Here is an 18529-nt window from a genome sequence, read left to right as displayed (position 1 = left end):
ATCTTACCAACCATGGCAAAGGCAAGTATTTCTTAAATATGATGCAAAAAGTCCTCATTATACAAGAAATAAACGTAATAAACTTGAATAAATTAAAATGAAAAATTTCTTTTCATCAAAATACATTATTAGGAGAGTAATGAGAAAATCCACTAAATGGTTTAATATACAATGTAAATATCCAGTGGTGTGCTGGTTAATGTGTTACAATTAGTTCTCCCGAAGAAAAAATAAAAAGCTGTTTTTTCAAGTGTGTTCGTGTATCTGATATAAATACTTCTACTACCAAGCAGTTCTCAAAACTCTTAACACTTCAACAGTTGGCTCTTACGAATCAGTTTGAACCAGCTTCTTCGTATCACTGTATATATCCAGCAGAGGATTCAACACCCAAAACGCATATCATAATTTAAAAATGATACATAATAATGGGCAAAAGACTTAGACACTTCAAAAAAGAGAATATCCACATGACAATCACTACAACTATGACAAATAATTATTAAAAACAAGTTTTAACACCATTAAGCTTCAAGATACTCAATTAAAATATCCCTCTATACACGCTGAAATGACTAAAATAGAAGGATGCACAATCCCAAGAGCTACTGAGTATACTGAGCAACTAAACCCTCACAACCTGCTGTCCAAACGTGATATAACCACTTTGATAAAATGTCAGTATCTACTAAATCAGAATATATGCATCTTCTAGATACCCAACAAAATCCACACATGTATTCCCTAAAAGATATTTTCCAGATGTCTATATAACCAATATTATTTATAAAAGTCAAAGCCTGGAAGTTACCCAAATGCTTATAAAATGGAAAAAGTATTATACTTTGGTATACTCACACAGTTGAATACGACATCACAATGAGAATGAGTGATTTCCTACCGCTAATAATTTAACAAATGCCATTTTGATCAAAGAAGCAAAGTAGCACTGTATGATTTAATTTATAAAATGTGATTAAGTAGGCAAAGTAATCTATCTTCTAGAAGTCAAAATAGTGCTGGTTATGTGGCTGTGTTCATTTTGTGACAATTCATTCAGACTGTGCACTTAAGATACTAGCAATTTTCTTTGTGCATGTTATGTTTATATGAGAATATTATAAAGACTAGGAAAGAGAGTAAATTTTAAAAATATTATTACATAACTTTTTTGGGAAATAATTTATAAGCTCATTTAGCTATCTGCATAAAATACAAGTTACATATTTAAAAAATACTTCTTAAAGATGAAATTATTACTCTATGCATATCCAAATAATATATATATATTTTTAAATTTATTTTATTATCAGCAGAGTCCCTTTGGTAGGGCAGAGGGATTTTCCCTTAATTCTATATGGCACGTGTTTTTCATAATCATACGTTAAGTGTTTCTAAAAAATGTCACCAAAGAGAACACCTGAGAGCACCCAAAGGCAGTTGCTAGGTGCTGCCTACAGTGACTTAAAACAACTTCTTTTTTTTTTTTTTTACATTTTTATTGATTCATAATCATTTTAGTGTTGTGTCAAATTCCAGTGTTCAGCACAATTTTTCAATCATTCATGGACATATACACACTCATTGTCACATTTTTTTCTCTGTGATTTATCATAACATTTTGTGTATATTTCCCTGTGCTATACAGTGTAATCTTGTTTATCTGTTCTACAATTTTGAAATCCCAGTCTAAAACAACTTCTTAAAGATGCATTTCAATGATGTTGTATTACTCAGGAGGAGTTTTAATCAATTGCCTTTGTGTTTCTAAGGATAGCATTTACCCCTATCAATTTGACATGTATCAAACAAATGCTCATATTATCTATATTTCATATGTCAATTACAAAATAATCCTTATTATGCTTACTATTAAGGAACATATAAACTGAAATTTCTCTTACTAAAGTAAACCAGTTTCACAGTACAAATAAATTTATGTTTGTTTATAATCTGTAATAAATTATAAATGTAATCCAGATTCACATTTTAACACATTACTGAATGCATTAACCACAGAAATTAATAAATAATGTCCCCATAAATCATCTGAGAAGTTATTAGTTATTTCTTATCATTTCTATTTCCATAGTTACATATTTTAATTTCAACTCTCGAAAGCTCCAACATCAAGCTTTCACAGAGGAATCCAATTTTGATAAATCCTGAGAGGTGATAAAATAACTTTTACTTTCAATGACTCATTGTCTTATTCATTGCTACCAAATAGACCTCACTATAAAAATGTCAATATTTAAAATTTTCATTCATATCTAAACAAATTTTTCTATGGCATAAATATTTTCCTTTTTGAATGCTGTTTCAAATTCACTTAGAAACCAATCAAAAGCTGTATCAAATGACTATATTACCATAATCTACCTAAGGACATAAACATTTGATAGAAAATACCTTAGTTTCTTCAACATTTATGTAAAATATGATTAATCATCAAGCTAGTTACTTAAATTTCCTTCACTGTTATATTTAATGGACACTATTACTAAGGTAATAGCAGAAAAAAAAACTATAAAATTTAATAATTATAATCTTACCATAAGCTCACAGGTTAGGAATTCAAAGAAAAAGTTCGCCACCCTGAGACCTAAAAAGTACAACCAAAAATATTTTGTATTAGTACAGGTATTGCATTTTAGTCAAGATCATAAAATGTTAAATAACTTCAATATCATGAAAAACTTTATTGTATGAGTAATTAGTGTACATATAATTTGACAATTTTGACTGCAATATTTGTCTGAAATAGCATTATTGTTACTCAGCTCACATCAAACTATTGTGATTTGAGATTAATTACTCTAATTTCAGCTCTTTAATGCTGGGATGGCAAACAATCAGAGAATTTTTATTGTCTCTTTTGCATCTTGTTACACTACGGATGACGGGAGACTACATTTGCAAGAAAAATGTATTTTTCATATATCATTTTAGAAAACCTTGATTATACTCATTTAACAATGTCAAATATGCACATACTCATATACATATACACATGCTATCACATGCATGTACATGCACACACACATACACAAATGTGTTATTTGTGCATTACATATAGATTATTATACTATTATTTGTCTTTCTTTTGCTTAATCAGCGAGTATGAAGGCAAATATTCTCACCATAATTTTAAAGGCCACATAGTATTCCACATCTCATTATATACTTAAGAATTGTTTAAGATATTTGATTTAGTAATTGCACTTTATGAAACTCTTTAATATTATCGTTAAATCAAGCCATTTGATTACTGTCACATGTGATCACAGCTAGTAGTTAATGTGCTTTCTAAGAGTTTTATTTTGATGTGATAACTGGCTAATCAAGACATTTATTAAGTCCTTGAATTTGCTTACTTCTAGGTAATATTGTCCTCTATGAACAAAAGAAGCATCACAAACTGAGGATTTAATTTCTACCTTCAATGAAGAAATTAGTAGCATATGAGCCCTTTAGAAAACTCATGAATGACTGTTATATAGGCAGGTGCTCTACTGTGTGATGTATACAAGTTAACAGAAGATAGAAACTGTAATAAATTCAATCTATTATGACAGTTCCTTAATGACTGGTATTGCTTTGGAGGTTATGTTTTTCTCCGATAACTATTCATTAACTCGTTTCAACTGTTTCCTACTGAAGTTGAAGGAAACATTACATACCACAGTTTTTGTGACAAAGGAGTGCTATTTAATTCTTAGGAGAGATTATCATATGTGGAAATGATTTTGACAGTAAAAAGAACCACTTGAGGAGTGAAATAAAATGTTTCTAGTTAGTGGAAAGCAAACTATTACTATCATTAAAGTGTAAACATTCACATTAAAATTTATTGTTCTTAGTCTGGAAATTGAAATGCATGTGTGAGTGAAATCTTCAATAATGAATGCTCAGTCTTTTTTGGTCAAAGTCACTGAACCAAATGGTGGCAGGGACTTGATATTACTAAGTCTCCAATTCTCAATCCTTTGTGTTTCACTCAGTTACTGGCCAACACCCAGTTCTCATCATTCCCAAGTTAATACCCTGTTTACTAGCCCTGAACAGATGTCTCTGCTGCCCATCCCTTTTACTAATCCCAGTGCACATGGATGTCCCAGGGTCAGTACTCTATTGCTTTCTGCTTTCATTTTCCCTACAGGAACAAGGAATGAGAAGGTAACTTTACAAGATCTACTTTCTACTGATATTTGTTAGAAAGGAAGCCTTTCCCCAGAATCTAGTGTGATGTGAATGTTTACATTTGAAAAAGTCAATTGAGAAATTATACTCACTTGCCCTCCTGCTCACCTCTTTTATCAAGAGGTGCAGCAAGTTAAATTTGGGGCAAATGTTAAAAGGTTAAGTGTTAGAGTCGATATTCAGCTGGAGAGCAGTTATTACTGTTGTGGAATGAACTCCTTGGATACACAACTTAAAAATTTTAATTGTTATTATCATTTTATTATTAAAGATTTAAAATCAAGCTTTAAGGTTTGACATTACAATGCAAAAACAATTTATTTTAGCACTATCAGATGCTAGATTACTCCTGCAGGCATTGTGTTGCATATTTGCAATAATAAATTGACACTCTTAACTGAAAAATAGAACTTCAACATAAAAAGCACATAAAGTTATTTATGTCCTCCAGTTACATATAGATTGCTTCTCTATCTGAATGTGAATATCCAGATATTAACAGTAAATTGAAAGGACATCCTTGTTTCTATTACTAACATTGTTACACTGGTAAGATATGTTGAATATTCAGACTATAAGTCACCTGCTCATGTTTAAATTAAAGTATTCCAGAAGTGACATTAAATGCATCTGGTTAGTTGGCTTTCAAAGCTAAGGTCAAGGCAGGGATGCAATTTTAGGCATGTAAGAAAGCCAAATCAGAAATATGGCTTATCCCATCTGTAATCTACCTTTTTCAATGATTTACGTTGTCTAAGTCAGGCAAGGACATTGATTACTGGCGTGTATATTTACACACACACACACACACACACACACATATACATATATATTTTTAACTGGTATATATTTAAAGAGGAAAGCGTCTATTTAAAATGATACAGATTAGATAAAATATTTTTAGGGGAGAGATTTGTGGGGAAGGATCAATGATTAAACTGTCAATGACGTTGACACTGGGGTATTACTCCTTGGTGTATTTTGGGAAATTTTATATCATGTAACAAGATTCTAGCAAAATGAATTTGATCAGATATATTTCTTTCATTTGTACTAATCTTTGGAGGAATAACCATTCAGAAAAAAACTTATTCTGAGCCAGGTAAGCAAACTTCAGGGGGAAAAAAAAAAAGAAAAAGACTAATTCTCGAAGTCTAATATCCTAAACCTATCATATCAAAGGAGGAATGCTTCAGAGTAATGGCTATATAACTGTCAAATTGCTGCATAAGTCTTGAAAAGTTATATTTCAATTAGTATTGCTACAGATTATAGCTATTAATCAATGGATTTATTGGACTCTGGAAAAATTCATGTAAGCAGCATTTCAGATGACGATTTCTCTGACATCAAAAGAATTTATGGTACTTTATTTCTTCTTGGCCTAATTTTGCCAAAAGTACAATTTTTGGAGGGAGTGACAGGAGGTTGAGCTTTTAAATGATTTTGGAATCTAAAAACTGTGAAGTTATTTTAAATAATTTTAAGTAATTTAAATAATTACAAATAATCTTAAAGTAGTTTGATGAGTTTAGAAAAAAAGTATTTATAGTCAATGAAAAAAATAAACAGTAGTGTCAGGATTTCTATAGTTTATCTCATGTATCTTCAACTGACATTCACAAAAGTCTCCTATCTACGTTAATACTCACAAAGAAATTACATTATTTCTCACATTTTCAGATAAAATTGGAAGCTAATGGTTGCCTGAATACACTCCAAAATGTCTTATTGCTACTACATTGTGAAGTCAAAATTCAACCCAAGCTTAATTAAGTTCAGAATCTCAAGTCATATGCCAGGGTAGGATAATATTAATAAGTAACATTTACTAAATATAAACAATACATTAGGCACTGGTTTAAATATTTTGTATGTATCAACTAATTTAATTGTCACAACTGTCTCTCTACTTTATTGATAAACAACAGTGAGCTGCGAGGAAGTTTTTGTGTAAACCATCTTATTAAGTAATTTATTTGTTGTTTGGTTGGTTTTGGTTTTAATCCAAAGATTCTGGTATCAGAGACTGTTCTGTGAAGCATTATACAATACAGTTTTCACATGATATTTTATTATTGTGCAATATTCTTACAAGCAATATTTTAATGAAGAAATACTCTATTTTAGATTCATGGGTCATGTTACTACCTATTTATTATATGTGTACTATCCCCACAGTTGATCCTATGTAATATTAATAGTAGTTAACATTTATTGAATATCTATTATATTTCTGGAATATAAATGCGTTAGGCTCATATCATTTAATTTCTGGAACAATCCTATCAAGTATGATTACTATTATTGTATAGAAAAGAAAATTGACTAGAGAAGTTAATAAATATGCCCAAGAGCAGGAGGTAGAAATAGTATAGCTGAATTTCAAACACTAATACTCTCAACTCTGTTAGTTAGATGCAGTATGATTAATTCTGATTCATTTATTGGGGAGAAAGTATGAAAAAAAATAAAGATTTCCATTTATTCTAGTGAGAAACAAACTTGAAACTTCAACTTCATAAAGCAGAGATATGACTACACTCTCAATTTTTAAAGTAAATCTACAAGAATAGTAAATAAATTAAATCCTTCCAGTCTTACAACTCCAACATATTATGATTAATTTTAGATAGTGACAGCTGCAGAGTGTCTAGCTCATTAAATGCTAAACTGAAACTATGCATTATTTAAGACAGGCCAACTTCTAGAATTTTTGCCAGTAAATTTCAAAATACATCAGACTTTATATAATATGTAAGTTTTTTTAACATTTTTTATTGATTTATAATCATTTTACAATGTTGTGTCAAATTCCAGTGTTCAGCACAATTTTTCAGTCATTCATGGACATATACAAACTCATTGTCACATTTTTTTCTCTGTGATTTATCATAACATTTTGTGTATATTTCCCTGTGCTATACAGTGTAATCTTGTTTATCTATTCTACAATCTTGAAATCCCAGGTAGAGGGTGGGAAGGGGAAGCAATATGCAAGTTTTATGTAATATATACACAATTTTGGTACAAGTTATCAGAAATGTTTTCTTAGAAAACCAGATAGCCTTCCATACACTTAGAAAACTGTAAACAATGTCTTCACTGAAAAGAAAAAAAAAAAAACCCAACTTTGAACTCTTACTTCTTTCAAGACTGTCAAGTTTTTCATCTCAGAAATATGATTCTTATACTTGCAGACAGCATGTATGGGGGGAAAAGTAGTCTTTTTCAATGAAGGCTGGCATATTGTAAATTCTCAATGAGCAACTAATAAACACATAAATGCTCCAATAAAGAAATAATCACTGGACAAGTCCTTAGGAAGAAAACTACCCTGTGTTTAAGTGTTACATTTTACCTTAGTTCAATAAAATTCAAACTTTCTATTGTCTTAATAGGTAAATCATTTCTTTCAAAGGAAATCTTAAATCCTGGCAAAGTTGGAGTCACAGGCAGGGATAAGGCTTTGAATTATCAACTCACCAAATGATTAGACAATTTGTAAATCTTCTGCATCACTATAACTATATACAACATATAGAACTATATAAAGTTAGTTCAATAATTCATTCATTTATTCAATAAATATTTACTGAGAAACAATGTGTCAGCCACCACTATTCTAGAATGTGAGGTTAAAGTGATGAATAAGACAACTGTGGTCTATTCTCATAGATTCTATATCCTGTTTACAAATATTATATTTAAAGACTTTATATTTTATCGCCACTATTAAAAGCCACTAGACACACTGCCGTAACAGTCTCAAATCTTTGGATTGTTCTTCAGGTATTCCAAACTCTAGCTTAATACATTTTAATAAATTCAAGTGGGTTTAACACTGTAACAAACTTCTAGTTATCCCCTAATAGCCACCTTGCCCTGTTATTACTAATTGCTGATTTTAGCTAGCTTCATGACTACTTGGAAAAAAATTCTCAGTCTTGGTGCCATGAAACTAAGTTCTGGCAAAAGCATACATGTGGAGGTGGAGTGAGCAAATTCTACGAAATGGTACTGAATGTAGAGAGTATGCCCATCTTTTCCCCTTCTTTTATTAATTTGTAGCTGGAATGCAGAGTTATTGCCTGAAACACCAGCAGTAGCTGTTTTGTATCATGAGACGCTACCCTCCTCTCCCTGCTCCCTTAAACTCCACCCTATTACAAGTAGAGTCATATGACAGAAGGAGACTGGATCCTGGAATGCTGTGTCATCTTAGGCTTGGATGAATGTGAAGGAGAAATTATACAGAGACAGAAAGCAGATTAGTGGTTTTCAGAGGCTGAAGGGTAAGCAGAATGGGAATGACTGCTAATGGCTATAGGATTTCTTTATCATGAAAATATAAAATTAGATATTGGTGCTGGTTGTACAGTGCTGAATATACTAAATCCACCAAACTGTACACTTTAAAAGGTTATGCAAAAAAAATAATTTTATGGTATGGGGATTGCATTCCAAATAAAGCTATTACAAAAAAAAACACCCCAAAAACTTGTGCCTTACATCACCCTATTAGTTTAAAATAATCTCAAATAATTTGGATGTATTTTACTGTGACAAAAACTAATTGTGCAGCACATTCTTTGGGGACTGAAACTTGTCTGAATTTATTATTAATTTCCTACTATGCATTAACATGGTTGTATATACTGGAGGAAATAAAAATAACAACAAAAGATGGCAATCTCTGTTTTCCATACTTTAAAGTCTATAGATGAAAGATTTTATTTGTGAATTAACTAACATCGAGAAAAACCATTAATCTCCCAGGGCTTTTGTGAGGAGATTAATTATACATTGGAAGCTATTTAAAAACTCCTGTATTGATAAAATTCAACACCCATTTATGATAAAAACTCTCGCCAAAGTGGGTATAGAGGGAACATATCTCACCATAATAAAAGCTATATATGACAAACCTACAGCCAGCATAGTTCTCAACGGTGAAAAACTCAAAAGCTTCTCACTAAAATCTGGGACAAGACAAGGATGCCCACTATCACCACTCCTATTCAAGATAGTCCTGGAAGTCCTAGCCACAGCAATCAGGCAAGAGAAAGAAATTAAAGGGATCCAAATTGGAAAAGAAGAGGTAAAAGTGTCATTATATGCTGACGACATGTTACTATACATAGAAAACCCTAAAAGGTCCACACAAAAGCTACTAGAGCTGATCGAAGAATTCAGCAAGGTAGCAGGTTACAAAATTAATGTTCAAAAATCAGTTGCCTTTCTTTACACTAACGATAAATCAACAGAAAAAGAAAGTAAAGAAACAATCCCCTTTAAAATAGCACCCAAAGTAATAAAATATCTGGGAATAAATCTAACCAAGGAGGTGAAAGAATTATACCCAGAAAACTATAAACCATTGATGAAGGAAATTAAAGAAGACTTTAAAAAATGGAAAGATATTCCATGCTCTTGGATTGGAAGAATCAATATTGTTAAAATGGTCACACTGCCCAAGGCAATCTACAGATTTAATGCAATCCCTATCCAATTACCCAGGACATATTTCACAGAACTAGAACAAATCATAATAAAATTTATATGGAACCATCAAAGACCTAGAATTGCCAAAGCATTACTGAAGAGAAAGAAAGAGGCTGGAGGAATAACTCTCCCAGACTTCAGACAATACTATAGAGCTACAGTCATCAAGACAGCATGGTATTGGTACCAAAACAGACATACAGACCAATGGAACAGAATAGAGAGCCCAGAAATGAACTCACAAACTTTTTGTCAACTCATCTTCGACAAAGGAGGCAAGAATATACAATGGAATAAAGAGTCTCTTCAGCAAATGGTGTTGGGAAAACTGGACAGCAGCATGTAAAACAATGAAGCTAGAACACTCCCTTACACCATATACAAAAATCAATTCAAAATGGATCAAAGACTTAAACATAAGATAAGATGCAATAAACATCCTAGAGGAAAACACAGGCAAAACATTACCTGACATACATTTCAAAAATTTTCTCCTAGAAGAAATAAAAGCAAGAATATACAAATGGGACCTAATGAAACTTACAAGCTTCTGCACAGCAAAGGAAACCAGAAGTAAAACAAGAAGAAAACCTACGGAATGGGAGAAAATTTTTGCAAGTGAAACCGACAAAGGCTTGATCTCCAGAATATATAAGCAGCTCATACGACTCAATAAGAAAAAAATAAACAGCCCAATCCAAAAATGGGCAGAAGACCTAAACAAGCAATTCTCCAAGGAAGACATACAAATGATCAAAAGGCACATGAAAAAATGCTCAATATCACTAATTATCAGAGAAATGCAAATCAAAACTACAATGAGGTATCACCTCACCCCAGTCAGAATGGCCGTCATTCAAAAATCCACAAATGACAAATGCTGGAGAGGCTGTGGAGAAAGGGGAACCCTCCTACACTGCTGGTGGGAATGCAGTTTGGTGCAGCCACTATGGAAAACAGTGTGGAGATTCCTCAAAAGACTAGGAATAGACTTACCATATGACCCAGGAATCCCACTCCTGGGCTTGTATCCAGAAGGAAATCTACTTCAGGATGACACCTGCACCCCAATGTTCATAGCAGCACTATTTACAATAGCCAAAACATGGAAACAGCCTAAATGTCCATCAACAGGTGACTGGATAAAGAAGAAGTGGTATATTTATACAATGGAATACTACTCAGCCATAAAAACCGACAACGTAACGCCATTTGCAGCAACATGGATGCTCCTAGAGAATGTCATTCTAAGTGAAGTCAGCCAGAAAGAGAAAGAAAAATACCACATGAGATCGCTCATATGTGGAATCTAAAAAACAAAAACAAACAAACAAACAAAAACAAAGCGTAAATACAGGACAGAAATAGACTCATGGACAGAGAATACAGACTTGTGGTTACCAGGGGGGTGGAGGGTGGGAAGGGATAGACTGGGATTTCAAAATTGTAGAATAGATAAACAAGATTACACTGCATAGCACAGGGAAATATACACAAAATGTTATGATAAATCACAGAGAAAAAAATGTGACAATGAGTGTGTATATGTCCATGAATGACTGAAAAATTGTGCTGAACACTGGAATTTGACACAACATTGTAAAATGATTATAAATCTATAAAAAATGTTAAAAAAAACTCCTGTATAAAAAAATGCATGAGTAGAAAAAAAAGTTGTCAAAAAAGTTATAGGCTGGAATTTGTGTTTTAGCATGTTGGGTAGTGGTACCTTTGATATCTTTGTAACTGAATGAATTATGTGTTTTGAAATTGTGCTTACACAATGCAAAAATGTTAAAATCTGTAAATAAAGTCTTACCTTTATTGAAAAAGGTATAAAATGAAACTAATGATTACAAAAATTTCTGGTGTTAGATACAGAAACAACATTAAGCAATCCACTTTGGGGATGGGGATTTACATATCTAAACTAAAATGTATAGATCCTTATATTTAGTATTTTGACTCTTAGATATCACTATCCTTAAAAATGCCTCTCCAAATTATTCAAAACATTATAAATTTTATAAAAATTTATGTTGATATGATTGGTAACAATAACCTCCAATTATAAATGGGTGCATGACAAAAAGATACTTTTTCTTGAATGACATTATCATGTCATAATCTCCCTAGTTGACATTCAGCCACATTAATTAGTAAAGCTTTAAAAAATCATAATAGCTCACTATAAAAGTTGCTGTGTCATAGATACATACACATTTGGGGAGAAATTAAAATTGTAAACTGTAAGTTCCAGCACAGTATCATAAGTCTTTAGTTACTGGAAGTAGTTATACTGGAAAACCTGTAAGAGAGTGTGAAAGTTTACAGGGTTGGTTTAACGTCTGTGTAAATTACTTGGTAACCATAGCAACATGCATTTCATCTCACTTCAACTGTTGCAGGAGCTCAGATAAGGTCTGGAGCTTCAGTTCTATGGTGGCCATCATGACTCTTAGATCCATACTCTCCCTATTCTGAAAGTATACAGCAGTATTGGGGCCTCACAGTCTTTCTAGCTTACTCTGCATGACTGGCTACTTTAATAAACCCCTGGAAAATACCTAGTATTCCTTATTCTTTTCTTTTTACCACTTTCTTGGCAATTTCCAACACAGAGGTAAAAGTAAGGTATATATCAGAACCGCTAGAACTTAAAAGCACACACAAATCACTTGGGACTTTTATTAAACTATAGAGTTTCATGGATAGTTCTGGACTTGTTAGAAATGCAGAATCTCAGGCCCTATCCCAGAAATATAAACTAGAATCTTCATTTTAACAGCATCAGCAATGTGTTTAAGTCACAGCTTCTTTATCCTAAAATGGGTTATGCATAAATCATGTACCCCACAACTTCCTGTCTCCTCTTAAACTTTCCTCCACTCTAATCCTCCCCACCTCAATTTGATGATGTTCCATAAAATCCTCTCTTCTAAGCTTTGGAAAAGACAGCTGCTACAACTCAATTTTGGTTTCCTTTTATTTTGTATTTTTTGGTTATTCTACCACCCAACTAGCACTATGCGCTGCTGACATTTAATCATCATTATTATTTCATTATTGCTTAACAGTTATTTACATTTTTATTAATCAAATCTGGTAAAAATTTATAAAATAAAACCCAAATGGAAGTAAAACCCAGTGGGCTAAATGCATTGTATCAATCACCTATCCTGGAGCATTTATGTTTCTATTTTTTAAAACACATTTACAAACTAGCACAGCACAGCAAATACTGTTTTATCATCAATTTTTTTTTTCTCATGGGGCAATATATCACAATCATTTTCTCTATTAGAATGCATGCTCCACAAGGGCAGGGATGTTTGTTATCTTTGTTAATATATTACAAGTGCTCACAACAGAGCTCAACAGGTAGAAGATGCTCCTAAATGTTTGTACATGTCTCAGTATTTCTTTGATTAAGAGAAATTACTGAGTCAAAAGAGATTAATAGTTTTCCAGCTTTAGACTGGTTTTACCAAATGACCAACAGAAAGACTACACCAGCCTCTACTTCTAGCAGTGCAGTGTGCTCATGCTAATTTCCCTTCCTCCTCAATACTCCTTCATATGTCTGCCAATAATAACATTTACTGTTCTGTGTACCATATGTTGTTCTGCAAACTTTAACATCTCTCAAATCAGAATGCATACCCAATGGGGTAATTTAGCTTTTCTTTTTCTTTTGTACACCTCTAGAAAATGATGATTTATCTTTACAATTCATGGTATTTCAAAAGAGAGAAATACAGTGACACATAAAACCTAATGCTATATTTGTGAATACTAGTCATAATTACTTCAAAAGCTATCAAATGCTATTGAACATTTTGAAAGATCACTGGAACATTGTGTACTGAATATTGTCAGACTGCTGATCAACTTCCTAAGAAGGATCTTACTTTCCATGTGCTTACTGAGAAATCAAACACAGACGACCTGTCTTAACTACTGTAAATCAGTATTATTTGTCCTACATTTTAAAGAGAGAGGGGTTTAAAAGACAACATGTCACCAGACTGAAATGAACAAAAACCTTTTAAAAAGAAAACATAGATTCAGAAATTAATGAAAATAAATGTGAACCAAAGCCCTATAATTTTTCCATGGAAAAAAATGTATAAAATCTTTAAGATAATTTTACCGAACTTTTCTGCCATATAATATAGTATGCTAAATATGTTCTTTTCACTCTCAAATACTGGAATTACTTAACCACCAGGTGAAACTATTATTGTGTATTTTTCATGATTACATAATCTTCAGCATTTTAAAACTTTTGAAGCAAATATCCCTCCAGTCTATTACTTATAAACAAGGAAGATGAAATGGTGTGATTGCTTCATAATGAGTAAGCATCAGAATGGTCAACTTTATTAACAATAAATACAAAAGTATTAAAATTGGATGAACTTGTTGCCCCAAAACTGAAAGGATATTATTGCACTGTAATATTAATTTTTTTATAAGCCTCAGTTTCTCCAACTGGAGATTCAAAGACTCCATACCTCAATACAAGGACTAATATAACACATGCAAAGTGTGTAGAAAAATCAGGCTCATAATAAGCATTCAACAAATATCAACTATGACAATGACACTGATGATTAAAACATTCAGAAAATAAATCTATGCATCTACTCTAAGGTTTAACTTCTCTTTTCACTTTCACTTCTAAAATTAACAGAGGATTCATAGTAGTCGTGGTATAATTGCCCACCTTCACAAACATGTTTATAGAAACAACATTATCTTCCTTTTCTTTGCTGGGGAAAGGGATGCAAACATGTATATGTACATGTATATCAAATAGTCTATCTGTATTCACCTTTGCACAGATTTGAATATTGAGCAGATTTCTTCATTGAAAAATGGAAACAGTGTTTGGCTGGTTTTGCTTGCATTTTAATAGTCCATTACGGACTCCTGTCAGAGATTATGTTATGAATGGGGTTTGACACCAGAAGGAGTGCCTCTGAGGGAAATGTTGATAATGTCCAAGGAAGTCCTTCCTGAATATGAGGAGGAGGAGGAGGATGGCCCTGAGAAGAGTGAAGATGACCTGGAGGGTCTCCCTCCCACACCCCTCCTGCCCCAGCACAGGACAAGGAGGGCCTCGAGTGCTCTGGGCTACCCCGTGTCCCTGGAGAGGGGCCAGGTGGAAGGAGGTGACCCTGTAGTACCAGCAGTGGAATTGTGACTTTGCCATCTGAGGGTTTCTTTAACAACAACTACAAAAAATACTGAGGACAAATACCAAGTGACTGAGCAAGGGGCATTCCCAGAGAACACCCCTAGAGCTAAGAGAATTTTCCTAAGAAGGGAGAAGGCACTCTGTATCCTGACGACAGTCAGACCTAGGAGAGAACCAAATTGAGTGTCATTTAAGAAGTATTTGTTGGAGTGAGAATCTCCAGTCATCCAACTGCCACCTGGAGAAATTGTCCCTTCTTCAGAACAGCACACCACCCACTGACTGTTCAGGAGGAGACACACCCCTCCTGACTTAGTTCAGTACTCTTTTAATTACCCCCCTGAAACATCTACTTCCCAAAGACCTGCCACTTGAATAGGTGGTTGGAGTCCCGGTTACCTACTGACATGGTAGTACAGGAGAACACTGCTGCATCTGTACATGAACAATGGATAGCAGGTAACAACAGTTATTACAGTTCTATAGTATTTATCTGTGTTAAAACTGTAAATTCAGTATGAATCAATTTAGAATACAAAGGAAGAACACTTGACAATACAGAACAAGAAAATAAAAACGAGCATTCCAAGGTAAATGAATTAAAGACATTTCCTTAGATACAATGTTAAACTTCTATCACATTGCAAACGATTTTGCTCTTCAGAGTATTTGTGTAATCCTATGAGCATACATGCCTTTTGCAAGAGTTTGTGTTTAACTAGAGAAAAATATATGTACTTAAGTATAACCATAACACATTGATTTATGCATGTGAAAAGGAACACATGGGTATATTATTTATTGCTATACTTAAATAGATATTAATTTTAATACAGTTTATTCCAAGGCTAGATTCAAAATGCCAAGTTCAAAAAAGGTATGTAATATTAAAGACATCTTTATGAATATTTTCAGAGCAGAGAGACCAGATAAAATAAACAGCATGCCAATGGAATAATTCCTGAAGAATAACCCTTGTCTTAGTGTTCTACATGTTACACATTTATTTTAAACACTTTTATATATTCAATAACATATTCAGATGTACTTTTTATATTTCCTTAGTGATTCTTGAAGAGATTATATCCTGCATTATTTTTCATTGTTGGTTTTATAGAAAATCTTATCTTTTTCTAAATAAAGTGGTCAATTATAACTGTCAGTACATAGACACATGTTTTAAAACATCACCATCACTTCATGTCATCATTTCTGATGTCAGCCTCATTTTCCTAAGTCTATCAAAATGTACAAAAAAAGACTGTTAATTTTCTTTCATGAAAGAGTGACAGACAAAAAGCTGAAATAATAGTCTAAGATGTGGTTAAACATTAAAGACTTTATTGGGTGTAGCAGTCCATATTGTTCAAGCCAGGATGTAAATCACCCAATAGGAATATATGTATGAATTGGACAATATATTTAACTATGACTAGCTTAAATCCATTCTAAATATTTCAGCATAAAGAAATATAAAACATATTCTGACATCAATTTAAAAGTCTTTCAGAATTAAAATGAGTAGATATGATATTACTTACAAGTTGCATGTCAGTATACAAGGTTAATCATTACAAAATTAATATGTAAAGTTTTGGAAAGATTATCCTGCTATAAAGAAACTGGCTGAGTCAGAGAAAGAATGCCTCAGACTGAGAAAGAAAAGTTAGTAACTAGACATGGAGATGAACTGACTTATGTCAAAGAAGTTGTAAGTGAGATGTTCCCAGTGGTCTCTGAAAAACTAATAGAACTGAGGAGAGAGAAAAATCAGCCTTAAATACCTACCTAGTTTCTAGCATGGAACGTGGGGAGGGAAGGGCAAGGAGTAGGGTCAAAATCACAGTTGATAGTAAAAAATAGGCAAAGAGAAAAGACAAACACATATAATCTCCCTCACAGCAGAGTATTAGCCCATCCAAGTTAGAAAAACAAAGAGCTGTAACTCTGAACAAAGTTGAAATGTTTTATTGCTACAGTGTAAAATGTCATATTAATTATACTGAATGAAGAATGTTTTATACTTATAAGTGACTAAAAAAAATCTCTAGTCTAGACTAAAAAGTCTTTTAGGACCTGGTGAAATTCCATTTAAGAATAAAGAACCATATAAGAAAAGTGAAAAAAATATACTCAAGTTGCCTTAGGATGCTATTCTCTTGAGTACTGACTGTTCAACATGATGATTACAGAAATAATGCATACTTAGGTAACTAATCAAGAGCAAAAGTGTAATAGAGCTGCAAAAATTAAAGTAAGAGAATTTTATAAAGCTACGGGAAGTTAACAGCGTCAAGCATAGCAAAAATGTCAACAAGTAAGGACAGAAAAAATGTCAGTGACTTATGGAGAAAAAAGATATGTCATTGATGATGATGGAGAAAGTGACCTCAGATCAATGGTGCAAATGTGGAAAAGGAACAGGTGGACAAAAAACAGGCAATAGGTATGTCTATTTTAAAAATCTGGGAGTAAAATAGAGAAGTAACAGGATGTTTAATAGAACGTAGTATGCCAAATACTAAATTAGTAGTGTTGATAAAAGAATGCAAACCCTGCCCCGATTTTCTTTATTACCCAAACTAATATTTTGTTGTATCATATTTTATTATTCCTACTATGTATATAAAGGTTAATTGTAAAAAAAAGGTCTATCTAGATTAAAGACCTTTATCCTACAAACTATTATATACTCAGGATTTTTCAGCAACTCTAAAGAAACTTCTACTGGCTTTTTTAGAAATCAGACTTTATAGAAGCTTAACTTGTTTGTCTATAATATAATTCATTCTTTCCATCCTAAGTTAAATCCATCAGAAAATGTGTGAGATGTTAAAAGTTTATTGTTTTATGCCAATAAGCTTGGATGATTTATTGCACATAAATAAGAAAAGTAATACAAAGAAGAGAGAGAGGTAAGCAACCAAAAGATACAATACAGTATGAAAAGTACTGTAATGGTGCAATGTGAAAAACTAAATAGGAAATCAGCTTTGTCAGGACAGATCAGGGAGGGAGCATTTGGACTGGATAGGAGTTGAAGAAAAAAACGAATTATTTCAGGTACAGAAATGGGAGAAGGCTTTCTAGGTAGAAAAATCGTATTTAAAAATATATGCCAATCTGAGGAAGTAGCATGATTAGAAAATGGCAAGAAGTCTGGTGTACTGGTTACTTAGATGCACATGGAGCCTAGCAGGAAGGTTTGAAGAAGTGTTCCACAGTTCATGCTTTTCTGTAAATGACTAAGAATGTGAAAGGGGAAAAATTCTCAAATTGATTACCTGATACCAAGGAATACACTTCGTCTCAACAATACATATTTTCTCTGGCACACATCTCTTTGTGTAAGAACGTATTTCCAAAGAGTCTCTGATTCTATACTGAAGTCCTATCATAGAAAAATTCTCTCATTACAGGATAGCTGCATTCCTCAGGCATAGTTTAGGAATTCTCATTTTCTAAAGTCTTCCCGCCAAAAAAAAAAAAAAATATATATATATACATATATATATATATATATATATTTACACATACACACACACACACACACGTGTGTGTGTGTGTGTGTATAATCTAACAATTATACAGCATATACTATGTACTAGAATACTTCTT

At 32.7% G+C, this 18529-nt stretch overlaps 1 protein-coding gene across 32 annotated transcripts in view; it reads right to left on the bottom strand.

Annotated features, from left to right (window-relative positions):
• Positions 1-18529, bottom strand: part of PTPRD (protein tyrosine phosphatase receptor type D) — a 1865527-nt gene that overhangs the window by 1050100 nt on the left and 796898 nt on the right. For all 32 annotated transcript variants that reach the window (XM_072959433.1, XM_072959445.1, XM_072959436.1 and 29 more), the window contains one exon: positions 2556-2605. The gene's annotated coding sequence lies outside the window, so the exon portion shown is untranslated. The remainder of the gene's footprint in view (positions 1-2555; positions 2606-18529) is intronic.

This window comes from Vicugna pacos, chromosome 4, assembly GCF_048564905.1.
Source record: "Vicugna pacos chromosome 4, VicPac4, whole genome shotgun sequence".
NCBI lineage: Eukaryota > Metazoa > Chordata > Mammalia > Artiodactyla > Camelidae > Vicugna > Vicugna pacos.
This window is presented reverse-complemented; position numbering and strand designations above follow the sequence as displayed.